This window comes from Suncus etruscus, chromosome 7, assembly GCF_024139225.1.
Source record: "Suncus etruscus isolate mSunEtr1 chromosome 7, mSunEtr1.pri.cur, whole genome shotgun sequence".
Taxonomy (NCBI): domain Eukaryota; kingdom Metazoa; phylum Chordata; class Mammalia; order Eulipotyphla; family Soricidae; genus Suncus; species Suncus etruscus.
Window position 1 is genome coordinate 47,831,698 of NC_064854.1, and position 9,507 is coordinate 47,841,204.

Genomic DNA, 9,507 nt, shown 5'->3' on the forward strand with positions numbered 1-9,507 from the left:
CTTAGAGCAGAAATCAATAAAGTGGAAACCCCCCCCCCCAAAAAAAAACAAAGATCAAAGAAAGCAGAAGTTGGTTCTTTGAAAAAATAAACAAGATTGATATACCATTGCCAAAACTCACAAAGAAAGAGGAGAGAAACATGATAACCCGTATTAGAAATGATATTGCTATGATATTGCAGAGATTCAAAAGGTAATCAGAGACTTCTTTGAGAAACTCTATGCCACTAAGCATGAGAACCTGGAAGAAATGGATAAATTCTTGGACTTTTATAACCTTCTATGGTTGAACAAGGAGAATGTAGCATATATACACCCCCAACGATATTGAGGACATTAAAATGGTAATCAAATGTCTGCCCAAAAACAAAAGCCCAGGCCCAGATGGATTCACTAATGAATTCATTCAAACTTTTCAAGAGGAACTACTACCAATCCTGGCCAGGCTTTTTCATAAAATTAAAAAATCGGGAACACTTCCAAATAGCTTTTATAAAGCCAACATCACCTTGATACCAAAACCAGATGGAGATGATACCAAAATCAGATGGAGAATTACAGACCAATATCCCTGATGAATGTACATGCAAAGATCCTCAACAAAATTCTGGCAAATACAATCTAATGCCTCATTAGGAAGATCATTCACTATGATCAAGTAGGTTTCATTCCAGGAATGCAAGGATGGTTTAATATCCATAAATCTATCAACATAATACACAACCTCAACAACAACAAAATAAAAATCACATGATCATATCAATAGAGGCAGAGAAAACATTTGATAAGGTTCAACACCCATTCTTGATCAAAACTCTCAGCAAGATGGGAATGAAAGGAACCTTTCTCAATATAGTTAAGGCCATCTACCACAAGACAATATCAAATATTATCCTCAATGGAGAAAAACTAAAAGCCTTTCCTCTAAATTCTGATGGAAGACAAGGCTGTCCTCTCTCACTACTCCTATTCAACATAGTACTGGAAGTAATCCTATAGCGATTAGGCAAGAAAAGGATTTCATGGGAATCCAGGTAGGAAGGGAAGAAGTCAAGATCTCACTGTTTGCAGATGACATACTCTACTTAGAAAACCCTAAAGACTCTACCAAAAAGCTTCTAGAAACAATATATACATATAGCAATGTGGCAGGCTACAAAATTAACACATAAAAATCAATGGCCTTTTTATACACCAATAATAATAGAAAAGAAATGGACATTAAGAGATACCATGATCATGAAGGTGATTTTCCCAGGGTGAGGCTTATTCATTGCACTCCATTTGTGCTGACTCCATGATTTCCCCAAATATGGAAAACTCCATTGCATAATTTGTGGTAGTGAAGAATTGCGTTTGTGCTCTCCCCTGGAAAAAAAAAGGAAAAAAAAAAACAACCTTATTCACATTAATGCCACACAAACTCAAATATCTTGGAGTTAACTTGACCAAAGACGTGAAGAATTTATACAACAAAAACTATAAAATCCTGCTCCAAGAAATAAGAGAGGACATGCAGAAATGGAAACACACACCCTACTTATGGATTAGCAGGATTACATCATTAAAATGGCAATACTCCCCAAAGCATTATACAGATTTAATACGATCCCTTTAAAGATACCCATGACATTCTTCAAAGAAGTGGATCAAACACTTTTTTGAGGTATAAACACCCTCAAATAGCTGAAGCAATCCTTGGGGAAAAGGAATATGGGAAGCATTACTTTCCCCAACTTTAAACTGTATTACAAAGCAATAGCTATCAAACAGCATGGTATTGGAATAAAGACAGACCAATCAGATCAATGAAACAGGCTTGAGTACTCAGAGAATGTCCCCCAGACATACAATCACCTAATTTTTGATAAAGGAGCAAGAAATCCTAAATGGAGCAAGGAAAGCCTCTTCAACAAGTGGTGTTGGCCCAACTGGCTAGCCTATAGCAAAAAAGTGAGCACAGACCCCAAGCTAATACCATGTATGAAGGCAAAATCCAAATGGATTTAAGTCCTTGATATCAAACCTGAAACCATAAGTTATATAGAACAACAAGTAGGTAAAACTCTCCATGACATTGAGATAAAGGCATCTTTAAGGAGGTAACAGCACTCTCCAAACAAGTGGAAGCAGAGATTAAACAGATGGGAATATATTAAGCTGAGAAGCTTTTGCACCTCAAAGGAAATTGTGCCCAGGATACAAGAGCCACCCACTGAGTGGAGAAACTATTCACCAATACCTATCAGATAAGGGGCTAATATCTAAAATATACAAGGCACTGACAGAAAGAACTTTACAAGAAAAAAATCTAATCCCATCAAAAAATGGGGAGAAGAAATGAACAGACATTTTGTCTAAGAAGAAATAAAAATGGCCAAATGGCACATGAAAAAATGCTCCACATCACTAATCATCAGGGAGATGCAAATCAAAACACTATGAGGTACCATCTCACACCACAGAGATTGACGCACATCACAAAGAATGAGAACAAGCAGTGTTGGGGGGGATGTGGAGAGAAAGAAACTCTTATTCACTGCTGGTGGTAATGCTGTCTAGTCCAACTTTTATGGAAAGCGATATGGAGAGTCTTCCAAAAACTGGAAATTGAGCTTCTGTATGATCCAGCTATATCACTCCTAGGGATATACCCTAGGAACACAAAAATACAATACAAAAATCCCTTCCTCACACCTATATTTATTGCAGTGCTATTTACAATAGACAGACTCTGGAAAAAACCAAGATGCCCTTTATCAGATGAATAGCTAAAGAAACTGTGGTACATATACACAATGAAATATTATTATGTAGCCATCAGGAGAGATGATGTCATGAAATTTTCCTATACATGGATGTACTTGGAATCTATTATGCTGAGTGAATGAAATAAATCAGAGGGAGAGAGATAGATGCTGAATAATCTCATACATCTATGGGTTTTAAGAAAAATAAAAGACATTTTTGCAATAATTCTCAGAGACAAAAGAGAAAAGGGCTGGAAGGTCCAGCTCACGACATGAAGCTCACCACAAAGAGTGATGAGTGCAGTTAGAGAAATAACTACATTGAGAACTATCATAACAATATGAATGGATGAGGGAAGTAGAAAGCCTGTTTCAAATATAGGCGGGTGTGGGGAGGAGGGTGATTTGGGAAATTGGTGATGGGAATGTTGCACTGGTGAAGGGGGTGTTCTTTACATGACTGAAATCCAATTACAATCATATTTGTAATCAACGTGTTTAAATAAAGATATTAATTTAAAAAAAGAATCCTATGCCTTGTGGCTGTCAACCTTTGTAAAATAAAAAAAATTAAAATAGAAAAGAGATTTCTTTCAATCCTTAGCTTTCTATTTCTATCTGGTGAACCTCTAAGTATCTAGACTGAATCAAGGTTTTTCTTAGGTTAGGTTAGGTAAATTGTTTATTGAGTAGACCCCAAGTCACATAATCCAAAGGCAGAATATCAAGTCCAAACAAAAATGAAACACATGAGTCAAAAGAAAGAAAGAAAAGAAAGAAAGAAGGAAGGAAAGAAAGAAAGAAAGAAAGAAAGAAAGAAAGAAAGAAAGAAAGAAAGAAAGAAAGAAAGAAAGAAAGAAAGAAAGGAAGGAAGGAAGGAAGGAAGGAAGGAAGGAAGGAAGGAAGGAAGGAAGGAAGGAAGGAAGGAAGGAAGGAAGGAAGGAAGGAAGGAAGGAAGGAAGGAAGGAAGGAAGGAAGGAAGGAAGGAAGGAAGGAAGGAAGGAAGGAAGGAGAAAGGAAGGAAGGAAGGAAGGAAGGAAGAAGAAGAGAAGAAGAAGAAAGAAAGAAAGAAAGAAAGAAAGAAAGAAAGAAAGAAAGAAAGAAAGAAAGAAAGAAAGAAAGAAAGAAAGAAAGAAAGAAAGAAAGAAAGAAAGAAAGAAAGAAAGAAAGAAAGAAAGAAAGAAAGAAAGGAAAGAAAGAAAGAAAGAAAGAAAGAAAGAAAGAAAGAAAGAAAGAAAGAAAGAAAGAAAGAAAGAAGAGAGAGAGAGAGAGAGAGAGAAAGAAAGAAAGAAAGAAAGAAAGAAAGAAAGAAAGAAAGAAAGAAGAAAGAAAGAAAGAAAGAAAGAAAGAAAGAAAGAAAGAAAGAAAGAAAGAAAGAAAGAAAGAAAGAAAGAAAGAAAGAAGGAAGGAAGAGAAGAAAGAAGAAGAAAGAAAGAAAGAAAGAAAGAAAGAAAGAAAGAAAGAAAGAAAGAAAGAAAGAAAGAAAGAAAGAAAGAAAGAAAGAAAGAAAGAAAGAAAGAAAGAAAGAAAGAAAGAGAAAGAAACAGACAAAGATAAGATTGCAGATGAAAAGGAAAGATAAATCTGAATCAAAATGATCTGAAATGTTTTGAGAGAGAATTCTGAATGCATTATAGGAAAATTGTTTCTTACATTCAGGACAACTTGAAGCCCCTTTATACAGGCTACTCATTTCAGCCTGGATCTAAACAAGAGGAAAGCTCCAAATACATATTTTCTTTCTGTGTTGAACTGCAAGCATTTTTGAGAGTATGATGTGTCTTGTCATTTCTGCTTATTTCCCAGGCTTTTAGTTATGACACAAGTTGTTGAATGAATAAAGGGATAATGAATTGTTTTGAGATGAATTTACCATCACTTTTATTACTTCAATCATTAATAGCCCCTATCTCTCTTTTAGATATATACTGTGTGCCAAAATTGGCATATTTCTTAAATTTAATCCTCACAAAAAAAGATATATATTAGCTTTAACCTAATTTATAAAGAGCCAAAGAAATTTTCTTTTCCAAAATTTCATACTTAAGAGGAAAAAGTAAAATAGTAACAGAAGTCTTGGCCATTTAGTTATTCCGTTTTGGAAGTCTTTCTTTGTTTGAAGAATCCCTGAGTTGAATTCTAAAGTTTGTTTTAAGAAAAAAAATCCCTGTCTTTTCCTCAATCTCTCACTAATCAAATTGAGTTCAAGGCCCCTTTTGTGTATTTCTATCCACCAGTACAATCAATGCATTGTCAAATAATTATGTTTAGAGGAGATTCTTGATCATGGGAACTTTTGTTCACTTACGTCCTTCTATTGTGACTGGTATAATTTCTGGAATATAGTAAGTACTCAATAAATGTTTGTGGAGTTAATAAATAACTGCAGAAAAAAAGAAAAGATAATTATTTGAAAGAGTACATTTACTAGAGACAATTTTGATTTTGATCCATGATTTCTCTCATATGGGACAGAAAGACTGGGAATAAGATAACAAGTCTGTTTCATCTCCTCTCAGAAGCTACATTTTAGGGCTTGATTTATAGTCCTCTTGGGTGAAATGCTAACTCTTAACTTCACTAAGATGTCAAGAGGAATGGTTTTCAGTGTAGGATGATTTTTCAGTTGCCCTACAATTTTACTTTAACTCAAAAGCACTGCCCGGCACTAGAATGGAACTCTTAAGAGATGGGTTGGTTGTTTTGTTTTGTTTCAATTTCAAATTTTTTACCAGTTGTTCATAATACAGTTGTTTCAGGCACAAAATGTTCAAACATCAATCCTACCACCACTGTGACCTTCCCTCCACCAGTGTCCCCAATTTCCCACCCTACACCCTAGCCTGCCCCCTTGCAGGAACAAATTTACTTCATATACTTTGTTACTATACAAAAGCAAATGGAATGATAAAAATCAATAAAGACCAATTTGAAATAATTTTTATATTTCTCAACATTAACTAAAATGTTAACTAAAGTCATTGTATAAGGATTTACTAAGCTGTAGTTTGTGCTGCTTGAGCCTTCTATGTTACTGTTTTGAGATTTACGGAGGTTAGTAGATTGCTATGTAACTTTCCCATCAGATTTCCTGTGATCCTATTGGGCTGACACTATGAAATTCTGAGGTGTAGAGCAGTCACTTGAGGCCAAGTAGTCTGAATCTATAGATCTAAAACAAAGATGGTAAATTGGCAGTTTTATAAATTAAGCTGTGAAGCTAAGTGGTTTCTGACAGAGAAGGTAGCTGTATGGGTTACGTGCCTTCAAGCAGAAAGGGGAATTTTGAGAAAGCCCCAGAGATTTCAGTCCTGTCCAAACTATCTGGGAAGAGCAGGTGGCCATAATTTTCTTTTGGAGCATAGTAGAGCAGACGGTCTGTTTTATCTGCTGAGAAGATGACCAGTGTGGGTGGAAGCTTTTAGGTTTTCTGTTGGTAATTGGGTAGTGTGGAAAATATGGCCCATCCCCATTCCAATACCCAAGTTTTCAACCTATAGTTTGTTCTTATCTTAGGAGATATCAACAGGATAACTGGAACTTCAAACAGAAGGGGCAGCATGGGCCAGGAGAAATGAATAAATATCTATTTTTCTTAATTCAAGTTAGGCTTCTGAACTAAACTTGTTTCAAATTCCTAATTTCTCTCTTATCACCGCTTTTATTTAGGACAAATTACCAATTCTAACCTTCCATATTTTTTGTATGCATAATAGTAGTATTGGTGATATGGCAAGCATTAGCTATTTCATGTGAAATATTTAAAACAATACCTATTTATAATTAAACTCATTAGAAGGTAGTTGTTATTGAAACAGTTAAGGCTTGCTTGTTTACTTACTATTTATTCATTACCTATTGTGTATCAGGAACATAGATGTAATAAAATATACATTGAAACTGTCTTAATGGAGCTGCATGGCAAATTGTAAAATAGTCATAGTCTATTCCACTTTTTTATATCCAACTCTACCAAGTACTGTAAATAAATACCTTCCCATTTTCATGCTGAACTTAACAATGTGAATTGCTTTGAACCATGGGCTTTAGTCAGTGTGATAGGTGTAAAGGCTTGAATAATACTTGTTCTTTGTCTTGTCTATTGCTCTAAAACTTTTATACTATCATCTTATATAGAAGCCCAAACTAGACTAATAGATCATATATGATTCTATTACTACTGTCTTTCTGGTTAATAACATACAATCTCTTAAAGTGAGTGAAGTCATTTGAAATCATTACCTCCATTGTCTTACCAACTGAGAGCACAATTATAGTCTAGCAGAAATCACTTAAGCAGGCCTAGAAAATTTGCCATGTCAAGTCAAAGAATTGTGAATTAAGTAATTGGTGGCTTCTTTACACATTCAAATTTTGGGGCAACCTCTTATACAGCCAAAATTAAGTGATGAGTTTAATGCCTAGCCCAAGAGTCCAAGTGTTTGGTAAGGGATCTGATTGCAAAAAAAAATTTTTTTTGCATGCAATGGGATCCTTATTAAAATTACTTTTTTCTGCATTAAAACCCAAAAGGATATGAATAGTCAGGTTTGATTTGACTTAAGGGTTATCCTTTGCTTGCCCCGCTCTAGAAAAAATAAAGTCATTACTTGAAAAATCATCAAATAAAATATTTGAATACAATTTGTTATAGTTGTTGTGCAGTCAAGACTTATAATGCTACTAGAAAAACTACATGTATGACCTGTCTCAGCTATTAATGTGAATATAGCATCTCAGTTAGATTTCCTCAAAGGCAAACCCTTTGAGATAAGTACGTAAACGCAGGCAATGTGTTTGATAGATGCCCTAGAAAATAGTTGGAGAGAGACTTGAGACTAAGAAGAAAATAAATATGGAGTAAAATGATCCTAAAGTAAGAAAGGCCTAGTTTATGGAGTCCTTCGGGACATATGTAAAGTCACTGGAATTGAATAGACTGAGCTGTGTATTCTGCAACTTCTATCTAAAATTGTTAGAATATGGTCCCTTGAAATGCTCATTCTCCAAGATCCTGACCAGTCCCACAAACTTCTGATGCCAGAGAAATCAGTCAGGCATAGAGCAGCAAGCAGCTCATAATACAAAACTGAATTAGAAGTGAGGTGTACTAAAGAATATGGTGGCCACTGACATTATATTGTGCAGAAGGTCATTTGTGGATTCTAAACTTAATCATGAATCTAAGCTCATGTCTGAGCTGAGCTTTAAATATTAATAGGATGTACAGGCGAGATAAGCAATAGCTGAAGTATGGATATAAAGGCTTGTTTATAAAGAAATAAAGCACGTAAGAAAAGCTACATAGCATATAAGATAAGCTGGCAAGGGACTAAATTATTTTTGTCAAGTTGTCATAACAATATACTGAAAATTCCTAACAATGAAATGACACTCACTGTTCTGGACACCAGTAGTACAAAGCCAATGAGTTAGGAAGGACAAGTTTTCTCTGAAGGCTCTAGGGGAGAATTCTTCCTTGTCTCTTTCTAAGTTATGATGATTCTTATCAATCCTTGGCATTTTTAGTTTTATGGAAACCACTCTAATCTGCCTTTACTATCCATGGCATCTTTTCTCTCTGCATGTGTAAATTTCCTTCTTCTAGTAAAGATACCAGCAATTGGATTAGAATCCATCCACATCCAGAATCACCTCATCTTAACTTAATTTTATGTAGAAATACCATATTTTTGGATAAGGTCTGATTCACAGGTACTGATAGTTAAAATTTGCATACATTTTAATTTAACATCTTAACACATATATGTCTTTTGACAGTGAACAGAAAGATTAAAAAGAAAATATAACAGAACTAATGAAAGAATGCTGTTAGCATTAGGGCCCAGAGCAGGAGTGGAGGCAAAAGGCAGCAGGAGCTGGGAGTCCAGTAAACAATTTCTCTAGCTATCAGGCAACAACCATCCTGCGGGAGAGGGAGGCAGTATCTCCTAGCACCCCCACTTCTACTAGGGATTTATATACCCTCAGGACAATTGTCATCCTGCTGCAGTTACAGGGGGCTTCACTCTTAAAGAGACAGTACTTGCTTAAGACTGTCCATGGGGACGATAGAGTCTCTGTTTCCTTATATCTTCTCCTTTTTCTCTAGGACAAAAAATTGGAGTGGCAGGTGAGTAGGACTAAATAACAGTATCCAAGTATTGTTAGACAATGCCAATCAAGTTTCAGATAGGTCAGGTCCAAAGAATTCCAGATGATGCCATAAAAGGTATCAATTCAGGATAGGAGCCAGGAGTCAAATAAAGTGTTTCTCCACCAATTCGGCAGGGGCAGCAGCCATCTACCAGGAGCAATCCAGGAGGGGTGGCAGGAGCAGTCTCCTTGCCCCTCTATAGCACTTAATTCCAGGGCTTTTTATACCCCCACCTACCCAACCTACACACACACACACACACACACACACACACTAGAATGCAGTCTTGAACACCCACAGAAAAGCAAAACTTTGAGGATAAGGGAGTGAATATTAAAACTGAATGAAGGCTAGAATCAGTCTTTTCTAAGAGTCAGTTTTGTGGAGGAAGGGAAGAATAACAGTGAATAAGAGATGAAAGTCTCGAGTACTTCACTCTGTAAGGATAATGGATTGAGGAGAAAATAGATCTCTTCTAAAACAGAGACAAGAATGTATTATCTTTCGGGAGAAGTTTTAAAATGTATTGATCTATAATATATAGGTAAAAATCTATTGGTCTACAAATTCAGAAGCTAAAGTTCGTACCTCTCAATGTAA

At 35.6% G+C, this 9,507-nt stretch overlaps 1 non-coding gene across 1 annotated transcript; it reads left to right on the forward strand.

Moving 5' to 3' along the window:
* Positions 1-1,212: 1,212 nt before the first annotated feature.
* On the forward strand, positions 1,213-1,371 carry LOC126014898 (U1 spliceosomal RNA). Its single transcript, XR_007497850.1, has one exon. It is a non-coding gene; the product is annotated as a U1 spliceosomal RNA (small nuclear RNA).
* Positions 1,372-9,507: the final 8,136 nt, after the last annotated feature.